Below are 12,735 nucleotides of genomic sequence, written 5' to 3' on the forward strand. Positions count from 1 at the left end.
ACTGTTACCGTGGCCTCCTTCTGGGACTGCTGATCAGGAACCAGAAAAGGCCACTGCAACCGTGGCCGAAACGTTCGTTTCTCCAGTATAGTTTTTTACCGTATGATGCAGTACGGTATTCAGAAAACTGTGATCTCAATATCGTTACTATTGTGAACTTCGATTTAAAAAATCGTGCATTTTCTCACTTAAAGGGTAAATTAGTGTGTGTGACGAACAAATCTGTGTAGCAATTACCCTGCATGATAGGATGTATAGCTGCGGAGAAATTTCTGGTAGCAATGAGACAAAGAAAGTAGCTTACATAAACTGCTTAGTGTAGGCAACTCTATACCGTAAAGAAAGTTGTGGCAGTGTGCGAATAAGCACAGGTATATTCGGGATAGTGATTCCTGATTTTGAGTGTAGGCGTCTTTGGACATTTTGGAGAGAAAGAGTAGACGTATCTGGAAGTCCGAAAGTAATCCACGGATTGACCACAAAGAAAGTATATTTACAATTAAGGAAGAAAAAAAACTGAGGTTACGAAAGTGTTTAATAAGGGTAGTAGGAGTAATCCATCGAACTACAGACCTATATCATTGACGTCGATCTGCAGCAGTAGGGTTCTGCAGCATATACTGTATTCAAATATTATGAATCACCTCGAAGGGAACGATCTATTCATACGTAATCACCATGGTTTCAGAACACATCGTTCTCGTGCAACGCAGCTAGCTCTTTATTCGCACGAAGAAATGGTCGCTATCGACAGGGGATCTCAAGTTGATTCCGTATTTCTAGATTTCCGGAAATATTTTGACACCGCTCCTTACAAGCGACTTCTAATCAAGCTGCGGGCCTATGGGGTATCATCTCAGTTGTGAGACTGGATTCGTGATTTCCTGTCAGGAAGGTAGCAGTTCGTAGTAATAGACCGCAAATCATCGAGTAAAACTGAAGTGATATCAGGTGTTCCCCAGAGAAGCGTCCTGGGACCTCTGCTGTTCCTGATCTATATAAATGACCTGGCTGACAATCTGAGTAGTTCTCTTAGGTTGTTCGCAGATGATGCTGTAATTTACCGTCTAGTAAGGTGATCCGAAGACCAGTATCAGTTGCAAAGCGATTTAGAAAAGATTGATGTATGGTGTGGCAGGTGGCAGTTGATGCTAAATAACTAAAAGTGTGAGGTGATCCACGCGAGTTCCAGAAGAAATCCCTTGGAATTCGATTACTCGATAAATAGTACAGTTCACAAGGCTGTCAATTCAGCTAAGTACCTGGGTGTAAAAATTACGAACAACTTCAGTTGGAAAGACCACATAGATAATATTGTGGGGAAAGCGAGCCAAAGGTTGCGTTTCATTGGCAGGACTCTTAGAAGATGCCACAAGTCCACTAAAGAGACAGCTTACACTACACTCGTTCGTCCTCTGTTAGAATATTGTTGCGCGGTGTGGTTCAAATGGCTCTGAGCACTACGGGACTTAACATCTCAGGTCATCAGTCCCCTAGAACTTAGAACTACTTAAACCTAACTAACCTAAGGACATCACACACATCCATGCCCGAGGCAGGATTCGAACCTGCGACCGTAGCAGTCGCGCGGTTCCGGAATACGCGCCTAGAACCGCTAGACCACCGCGGCCGGCGCGCGGTATGGCATCCTTACCAGGTAGGATTGACGGAGGACATCGAAAGGATGCAAAAAAGGGCAGCTCGTATTGTATTATCACGTAATAAGGGAGAGAGTGTAGCAGATATGATACACGAGTTGGGATGGAAGTCATTAAAGCAAAGACGTTTTTCGTCGCGGCGAGATCTATTTACGAAATTTCAGTCACCAACTTTCTCTTCCGAATGCGAAAATATTTTGTTGAGCCCAACCTACATAGGTAGGAATGATCATCAAAATAAAATAAGAGAAATCAGAGCTCGAACAGAAAGGTTTAGGTGTTTGTTTTTCCCGCGCGCTATTCGGGAGTGGATTGGTAGAGTATGATTGTGGTTCGATGAACCCTCTGCCAAGCACTTAAAAGTGAATTGCAGAGTAATCATGTAGATGTAGATGTGGAAGAAGCGCTGGTTAATCACGTCTAGTTTCAAGAATATAACAATGAAATATGAATTTTCAACATATTGCCTCGTTCACTCGTAAATCACGACAAGGAAAGCTCTGAAGCTCAAAACGTTCCCCGTTTGTTATGTAGCGCAATTACAGAAACGGCTGTGTCTTCTGTTTGACAACGCAGGTACAGCAGCAGTGCTAGCGACATCGCCAACGCCCAGCTGCCGGCCGCCTGGTGTGACGTGATTAGCTCCGACTGATTTGCAGTCAGCCAGCCAGACTGGACTTGCGACACGGATGGCTGTGACACGGCGCACAGCTAACTTTCCTCTCGTCCAGTGGCGCGTTCCGACTGTGTGCTGCAGCGTAAGTCGCAAGCGGTGATTCCAGTTGGATCACCTTCAAAACGCAACTACGGCACTCGCGATGCACCGCGCACTTTTACGTCTACACGCACATAAACCCCGCAGGCCACTGTAGGCCGCGTGTAGATCTCCAGCTGGCGGAAGCACCCCTGCAGTTCATCAAAAGAGAGTCGAGATACGTTTCAATATTTTATCTTTGTACTACTTGATAAAGGCTATTTGCAATTAGTACAGAAACCAGATGGCAGTTATAAGAGTCGAGGGGCATGAAAGGGGAAGCAGTGGTTGGGAAGGGAGTGAGACAGGGTTGTAGCCCCTCCCCGATGTTATTCAATTTCTATATTGAGCAAGCAGTAAAGGAAACAAAAGAAAAATTTGGAGTAGGTATTAAAATCCAGGTAGAAGAAATACAAACTTTGAGGTTCGCCGATGACATTGTAATTCTGTCAGAGACAGCAAAGGACTTGGAAGAGCAGTTGAACGGAATGGATGGTGTCTTGAGAGGAGGATATAAGATGAACATCAACAAAAGCAAAACGAGGATAATGGAATGTAGTCGAATTAAGTCGCGTGATGCTGAGGGAATTAGATTAGGAAATGAGATACTTAAAGTAGTAAAGGAGTTTTGCTATTTGGGGAGCAAAATAACTGACGATGGTCGAAGTAGACAGGATATAAAATGTAGACTGGCAATGGCAAGGAAAGCGTTTCTGAAGAAGAGAAATTTGTTAACATCGAGTATAGATTTAAGTGTCAGGAAGTCGTTTATGAAAGTATTTGTATGGAGTGTAGCGTTGTATGGAAGTGAAACATGGACAATAAATGATTTGGACAAGAAGAGAATAGAAGCTTTCGAAATGTGATGTTACAGAAGAATGTTGAAGATTAGGTGGGTAAATCACGTAACTAATGAGGTATTGAATAGGATTGGGGAGAAGAGAAGTTTTTGACACAACTTGACTAGAAGAAGGGATCAGTAGGTAGGACATGTCCTGAAGCATCAAGGGATCACAAATTTAGCATTGGAGGGCAGCATGGAGGGTAAAAACCGTAGAGAGAGTACAAGAGATGAATACACGAAGCAGATTCAGAAGGATGTAGGTTGTAGTAGGTACTGGGAGATGAAGGAGCTTGCACAGGATAGATTAGCATGGAGAGCTGCAGCAAACCAGTCTCACGACTGTAGACCACAACAACAACTACAACAACAACACTTGATAGCCAGCCTTCATGAAAAAAAGTCTTACTCATTCTAGTTTCGAAAAAATTATGCCTAACAGTTTTCAGGTTGAGATAAGGTGGAGTATACAGCAAAGGTACACTGAAAATAAACCTGTTTATGGCGTTTTCCCTTTAAAACCACATGCTGAAGTATTTTAACCTTTTTTTGCTTTTCTTACACATCCGCCTCGTTATCAAACTGTTGCAGGTTTTACTACTTGGTGCAACAACGCATCTACAACCTCCACACCTGTCGTTATCATAAATTTTTATGTCGGCACGAAACAATTTTACAAGTGTAGTAGCATGTTCACGTGAGTAAAACTAGACGTAAACATGTAGGGCATACTGCCTTAGGCAAACACAAAGAGCGCCCCTTAAACGAAATTTTGAATTACAGTATACATTTCGGCTCACGTCGCACAAATGAAATCACGACCGGTTCCGACTTAGTACCAAGTGATCGTTGGGTGATTTGAATATGTTCAGTAGTAACCCGTCAGCTGAACCGATTGTGAGCGCCTTCCGCATCTGTTCAGTTGACGAGTTACTGAAACTACCTTTTGACGAGTTACTATTGAACTTTTTCAAATCAACTAAGCATCACATGTTAGTAAGTCGAAACCGGCAATGATACCATTTGTTTGACTTGAGGCTGAAATGTGTTACAAAAACAACTAGATGTGTTACCAACTTTGTTTCGTATTTGATAAACAAATGCAAGGTCTCTATAACACAAAACCTGCAAATAAATGTCAGTCGGAGAATCTACTATCATAATGTGTTTTAATCACGTCTGATCTGGCGTAAGAAATCGAAAGTTACCGACATGTGTTACGTATGTGGACATTTCCGTATGTAAAAAGAACAGGACGCTGAAGCATTTCGGCATGTTAACAACATAAACTTTAAACAGCTTTACTGTCGTTGCGAACTTTCTGGATATTCCACATTTTCAGTATAAAAAACTTGATGGCATAATTTTGGTGAAACTAACTTTAGGTAGGAAAAATGTTTTATAAAAAGACAGAGCTCCAAATCCTACATTGCAAATACGGACCTAAAAAGAAAAGATGAAAGTGTTTATTGTTCGGGTGATGGTGTTTCAGCACTATCCGTGTAGCGCAGCTATCCACCACGAAACACGGTATTTCCCATGCTCCTCTCTTAACGACCATAATACCCTTTGACGTCGCTACCCGTCACTTGGATGGGGTGATCCATAATGGCTACGGACAACCACAAGAATTAATTCAATAGGTGCTCGTGATACATACACTATAGCCGTTCTAGACTGCTTCCGTATTGCTACAAGAAGCAGTTAGATCTGCAGACTGAATGTGCTCGCGACTTGAAGACATCACAAACTAAATGAATTGTCAGTCCTCACTGATCGTTACGTCACTTTTTCGAATTAATAATCCAGTGGTAGCTGTACACATCAAAATTGCCCTTAACTCGTTCCTATGTTATTGCAAACTGATGCGACAGCTGCAGCAAACTTCACAGCACTAGCCAGTGCTTCCTGCTCCAGTTTATATGTATGAACCAGTCGGAACAAAAACAGAGGTAAGTACTGGTTTGTACAGTTGTCAACCAGGCTTGCATCTACATCTACATGACTACTCTGCAATTCACATTTAAGTGCTTGGCAGAGGGTTCATCGAACCACAATCATACTATCTCTCTACTATTCCACTCCCGAACAGCGAGCGGGAAAAACGAACACCTAAACCTTTCTGTTCGAGCTCTGATTTCTCTTATTTTATTTTGATGATCATTCCTACCTATGTAGGTTGGGCTCAACAAAATATTTTCGCATTCGGAAGAGAAAGTTGGTGACTGAAATTTCGTGAAAAGGTCTCGCCGCGACGAAAAACGTCTATGCTGTAATGACTTCCATCCCAACTCGTGTATCATATCTGCCACACTCTCTCCCCTATAACGCGATAATACAAAACGAGCTGCCCTTCTTTGCACCCTCTCGATGTCCTCCGTCAATCCCACCTGGTAAGGATCCCACACCGCGCAGCAATATTCTAACAGAGGACGAACGAGTGTAGTGTAAGCTGTCTCTTTAGTGGACTTGTTGCATCTTCTAAGTGTCCTGCCAATGAAACGCAACCTTTGGCTCGCCTTCCCGACAATATTATCTATGTGGTCCTTCCAACTGAAGTTGTTTGTAATTTTAACACCCAGGTACTTAGTTGAATTGACAGCCTTGAGAATTGTACTATTTATCGAGTAATCGAATTCCAACGGATTTCTTTTGGAACTCATGTGGATCATCTCACACTTTTCGTTATTTAGCGTCAACTGCCACCTGACACACCATACAGCAATCTTTTCTAAATCGCTTTGCAGCTGATACTGGTCTTCGGATGACCTTACTAGACGGTAAATTACAGCATCATCTGCGAACAACCTAAGAGAACTGCTCAGATTGTCACCCAGGTCATTTATATAGATCAGGAACAGCAGAGGTCCCAGGACGCTTCCCTGGGGAACACCTGATATCACTTCAGTTTTACTCGATGATTTGCCGTCTATTACTACGAACTGCGACCTTCCTGACAGGAAATCACGAATCCAGTCGCACAACTGAGACGATACCCCATAGCTCCGCAGCTTGATTAGAAGTCGCTTGTGAGGAACGGTGTCAAAAGCTTTCCGGAAATCTAGAAATACGGAATCAACTTGAGATCCCCTGTCGATAGCGGCCATCACTTCGTGCGAATAAAGAGCTAGCTGCGTTGCACAAGAGCGATGTTTTCTGAAGCCATGCTGATTACGTGTCAATAGATCGTTCCCTTCGAGGTGATTCATAATGTTTGAATACAGTATATGCTCCAAAACCCTACTGCAAACCGACGTCAATGATATAGGTCTGTAGTTAAATGGATTACTCCTACTACCCTTCTTGAACACTGGTGCGACCTGCGCAATTTTCCAATCTGTAGGCACAGATCTATCGGTGAGCGAACGGTTGTATATGAGTGCTAAGTAGGGAGCTATAGTATCAGCGTAATCTGAAAGGAACCTAATCGGCTTGCAGAATTTCCCAAGTTCTCTTCGAGTTTGTATGTCACATTCTCTTTCCATCACCTTATCTCAAACACCTTCGAAATCATGAGAAAGTATAAAAAGTTACGGTAATGGCAGTGCAAACAGCAATACTAGGTACGGAAAACAATCACTTCACTAGATGATACCCATCAATACGTTCCCTCCCGTTAATCAAAACTGCGCCACAGACAGTGCTTCTCCTGAGAATTAAAGCAGAGTTCCCTGCAAGCTCGGTTACCTAATCAGAAATTTGCCTAACATTGTGATTATCAAATCGACGTTATTGGTTTAGCCATAAATAAATGTGTCCCACCTGTTCCAGGCCTTCTTTTCTTCATGACAACTTCATTATATATGTGCCTCCGTGACTAAGCGGTTAAATCTTATCTTAAGGTAACAAACTCAAATGCCCAGGGTTCGTTACCTGGTCGTTCCAAGGATATTTCCTGTTATTTATCGCTTCATTTGCCTCATTATGTGAAAAAGATCAAGTTGCTCTGAGGAACAAGTTCACCATTAAACTGTGGGTCCCCCTGTAACTGTCTGATTAAGTCAGTTCGAAGGTCGTGGTAAGATGGGGGCATATCACGACCACTAGGATATCATGCCTTGTAAAGCACTGTGGTATTTAAAGCTATATTCAGAGTGAAGGTAACTTTCATCCGCCGTTTCTTCCGGAAGTGCCTGCCTTAATTGTGAAAAACTTTCACAACTTATACGATTCGAAGTATTGACTATCGCTAGCCATTACTTTCTTCCATCACTCGGGCAACACAGGAATCTCGTAGCGGAAGAAATGGGAGTCTTTTGAGGTCCATGAATCGATCCAATTTTGCACTTATTCATACACTTACTGAAAAACAGGCAACACGAAAAAATAATTAATGTAGAGCAATGAAATTTCGGGAATACATTTGTGTAGGTAACAAATTTAAGTGATTAACCCCTTCAATACGACGAACGCACCGGCACGCTCTTCCCCATACCCCTTTGCACCGACAGAGCGTGCCGGCCCGCTCGTGGGCCTTCACTTTTGTGTTTACCTCGTTCCAAGGCAGTCCTCCGCAAAAATCCAAGTGATCTGCCATTGATTCTGAAATTCTTAGAGAACCACGACCACGTATTTGTTTTCCAGTATCCACAGCAGTTCGCCAGCAGTAATTCTGCAACCTCAAAGTGGGCGGAACAAATTTTCCTACGCATTTTGATTAGATTGTTATGTTGAATTCTTAAATAAATATTTCTTTTTTGTATCTGATCAAGGTACAATCATATATTGTAGGAGGTTATTGGAACGAGTATATGTTATTCTGATTGATTGAACATTTGGAAATAATATTTTCCACAAATATTTCTCCATCCTACTAAATAAACTTATTTTCGGTCAGAATGGTTCGCACTTGAGGAAGTAAAAGAAGGTCTGACGATTCTCAACTCATTCTATTAGTTTCTTCGGATCCCAAGTCTTCGACATCAACACCTATGCTGCAGACTTTCGCTGATACCTGTGCACCTCGGACGCTTTCCGCAGCAGCAAGGTTTGTGAGCGTGCAATTTTCAAAGATTATTCTTATTTTTTTCTTAAAAAAACTCTGACAGATGATTTATGAACACAGTGAACCAAATAATCTGCTTGACAAACAGATAATAACGCAATTATCAGAAAATCACTTTCTAAATTCTTTTCGTATTTGTGCTCTATTCTTCTTAGTGTCTTTCATTATAGGCATTTTATTGAATAAAATTAATTTGTTTTGTAAATATGGCTGGAAAACAAATTTGTTTACGTTTCCTTGCTTTTTATCTAACTTTGCAGACTTTAGTGAAATGATTTATTTTTGTGTACTCCCAGGCAAAGCAGAGTGGAAAGTGAGGACTGCACTGTCATCCTGAGGAGGGCATCCAGGAAAACATCAGAGACGGGACGAGGATTCCGCTAAAGTTGACAAGTGACGAGCCGCTGGCGGAGGTTCGAGTCCACACTTGGGCATGTGTGTGTGTGTGTGTGTGTGTGTGTGTGTGTGTGTGTGTGTGTGTTTCGTCCTTAGCGTAAATTAGTTTAAGTTAGATTAAGTAGCGTGTAAGCCTAGGGACCGATGACCTCAGCAGTTTGATCCCATAGGAACTTACCACAAATTTCCAAAGGCGACGAATCTGAAGTACCTCTCTCGACAGCTCAGGTAAGCGTCCCTTCAGGTCCTCAAACCGACCCCTAGACAATGAACCAGACAAACCCCTGACATACATTTAAAAATAAATCCTGAACTGTTGACATGACTCATCTGAATACCCCTTTAGACTTCTTACGCCTCTTTCTAACCGACGAACTCCTTGACCATGTGACACTAACAAATCTTTATGATCGATATTTAGGCACAATGGCCACACATCCTAAAGCATAGGCAAAAAATGTGGGAGTCTCTGGAAATAGAAGAATTTAGGATGTTTCTTGGTTTACTTCACCACATGGGAACCATTCCTGTGCAGAATAAGTGATTATTAGATTACTGATACTGCACCCTTTGGATTACCTTGCTTTCGTGGAGTTATGGGCGGGGATACGTTTTTGGGGATAATTCAAGCTTTGCATTTGGCAAAAAATCCACAACTCAATTAATCTCTACCTGTTGACAGACTGTACAAAATTCGATCCTTGTTAGTCAAATGGTTCTAATGGCTCTGAGCACTATGGGACTTAACTTCTGAGGTCATCAGTCCCCTAGAACGTAGAACTAATTAAACCTAACTATCCTAAGGATTGCACACACATCCATGCCCGAGGCAGGATTCGCACCTGCGACCGTAGCGGTCGCGCGGTTCCAGACTGTAGCGCCTAGAACCCCTTGTTAGTCATCAATAATAAAATCTCTACTTACCCCTATTGAAGAGACGCCAACAATGAGACAACCTTTAAAAAGAACTGGGATCAAAGAACTATCTACCATTTTCCCACAGAATTTGGGAAGCTGAAGGGACCAGAAAGAGGTGCCGAGTTTGTCTAGACAATACGAACAGGCAAGAAACTTCCTAACCTTGCCCTATCTGCCCAGATATGCCAGCGTTACGCATAATAACCTGTTTTTAATATTATCATAAAGATATGACACCTTAATATTTTATGATTTTCAAAATGTAGGATACATATTTACTTAGATTTGACTATTACTTAATAAAATCATGGTTTTTAAATATGAACTGCTTTTTTAAAATCAAAGTCCTAATTTCAACTTCTAAAAAACGTATGCGTAAGAAGTACCTCAATGGTGATTTTTAATTTAGAAAGTTGTACATTACAAATGAACTACGTTAAGTCCTACTGTGCAAGACCGCAGTGCAAGTCAAACTCCCCCATCTAGGGACGGCGAGCGCGCAGGCACGCTATTTGTCATTGAGAAAGGGTAGGGGGAGCGCACTGGTACGTCCTCCGTCGCTGACTAGGAATTCAAAGAGCGTGCCGGCGCGCTCCTCCCATTGTGGGGTTAACAACGCAAGATCAAAGGTTAATGTAAGCGCGAGATAAAGCCATTGCAAAAGTGAAATGCCGGTACATTAATAACCGTCGTAACCGCCAGAACGTTGTATGCAAGCATGCTAACGTGCGTGCATTGTGTTGTATAGGTGCTGGATGTCAGTTTGAGGAATGGTGTTCCGTGCCTATAGCACCTGGTTGGTCAATACAGGGACGGTTAATGCTGGTTCTGGACGACGCTGGAGTTGTCGCCCGATGATGTCCGATATGTGCTAGACTGGAGACAGATATGACGGTCGAGCAGGCCAGCGCAACAAGTCGACATTCTGTAAAGCAGCGGTACGTGGGCGAATGTTATCTTGTTGAAACACACCCACTGGTATGCTGATCATGAATGGCAGCACAACAGATCGAATCCCCTGATTGGCGAGCTATTATACTGTCAGGATGCGTGGGATATCCGCGCGAGATCTCCTCCTATCGAACGAAATCGTACCCCAGACTATAGCTCCAGGTGTAGGACCGGTGTGTCTAACACGCCGGGCTGTAGGCCCCCAATTGGCCTCCTCCTAACCAACACACGGCCGTCACTGACACCGATGCAGAACCAGATTTCATCAGAAAACACAACAAACAGAAGGAAGAAAATGGTTCAAATGGGTCTGAGCACTATGGGACTTAACGTCTGAGGTCAGCAGTCCCCTAGAACTTAGAACTACTTACGCCTAACTAACCTAAGGACATCACACACATCCATGCCCGAGGTAGGACTGGAACCTGCGACCGTAGCGGTCGCGCGGTTCCAGACTGAAGGGCCTAGAACAGCTTGGTCACCGGAGCCGGCCAGAAGGAACATCCAGCTTCTCGTAGCTCTATTACGCGACCTTATTCAAACTAGGTGAGGTGATGATAGTAGTGTCTCTGTCACTTGAACGGCATTCTTGACTAACATCAACTCACTGCGTCCAACTACAAAAGCAACTAACACTCACGACCGTTGCAGGTGTGTTTTAAAGCAAACCTGATTTGCATTCACATTGTGGCGCTACTAGCGCCACTCTCGTGCGACTAGTGCGAAATCTGAATAGACATCATCTTTCAGGTATAGAAACACGCCTATCAACTTTCGTTTGTATATCTCCATCCTTGTGGCTGAAGGTCTGGGGGACTACGGCCGTTCACTATTTACTTAACAGCTGACGGTTGAAGAGACATCACAATTACAGGTAGTCTGTGTAAACCAGTAATGCTGACCACTGATGTTCGTATATATGGGTGATAACTCTTTCAACATCAACTAAGACCTGAAGATAAAGCACTGAAGCGCCGAAATTAGTAGCTACGCAATAAACATCATCTTAAGAACGGCTGTAGGTGTTTCATTTTATTACCAATTTCGTATACGTCGCACAACTCCTTGCTGGTGTTGTGTTGCGATCTCCTCAGTGTATGATCAGAAATGCTGGTCAGCCAAGCCATGTGTTCTTCATCCCCAAACATGTGATAATCAGAGAGAGCAATATCTGAAGAATATGGCGGTGGGGTAGAACTTTCCATTTCAACGTTTTCAATATGTTCTGACTGGTTTTGCGACATTCATGCTGCAAAATCACCTTTTCATGTCTCTTGCTGTGTTGTGGCCACCTGTCTTTCAGTGCACGGCTCAAGCGCATCAGCTGCTTTCGATTCCTGTGATTTGAGTAGCTTCGAAAATCTCTCTTCCACCTACATGCCGGTCTTCGACGTCAAAATCATCACTCTTGAAGTGTTGAAACCATTCTCTGCACGCTCATTCACCAACACATGCCTCACTATGGGTCTTACCAGTATTCTATGATTTCAGCCGCACACTTCTTAATGTTAAAGCATAGAAATAAACCTTACCGTAAAAACAAGAATTTCGTTCGTAAATTAACATCTACAATTGAGAATAATTTTATGATGCAAATATAAATCTACCTAAGTTTACTGTAACATACGAGCTGCCATTTGTACCATCACTTGCCGCTACTGCCATCTATTGCGAAACGGAGGAAGCTAAGCTGTAGACCTTACACATCCTGCGGGAGTCAAGCTCTTTCCCTTGTGAATGAAAAGCGCTGCTCGGCGAACAGCTGAAACGTCAGCCCAGTGGCGCGTAGGGCCGCGCGGTCAGCATTCCAGGCTTCGTTAAGCAGCCGGCGGCAAAAAAAGAGAACACCAAACAAGCGCTTATCTCCCGCAGTACCCGCAGCCCTAACGAAGTGTGACATCTTCCCGAGCGGACGAGAAAAAAATTGCGCGGCCAGCCGCCTGCGTCGGCGAATAACAACAGCTGAAGTTCAATATGGCCAGTTTAAGGCATAATAAGGCGTGTCACAGGCCAAGAATGTTGCAACAACACGATACACGCTCTCATGCACGAGGGCCCTCTAGAGAGGATTATTTTACATTCTTACGAAGAGAAAGATTCCCACACTAATTAACGCACACAAAACTACACGACGTGCAAAAATTCTAATTCGCTAATTCGGGAAATCTAAGAATTATGTCCAACATCGCTTGTGACATACGATGTATAACAC

This window comes from Schistocerca gregaria, chromosome 6 (genome assembly GCF_023897955.1).
Source record: "Schistocerca gregaria isolate iqSchGreg1 chromosome 6, iqSchGreg1.2, whole genome shotgun sequence".
Taxonomy (NCBI): domain Eukaryota; kingdom Metazoa; phylum Arthropoda; class Insecta; order Orthoptera; family Acrididae; genus Schistocerca; species Schistocerca gregaria.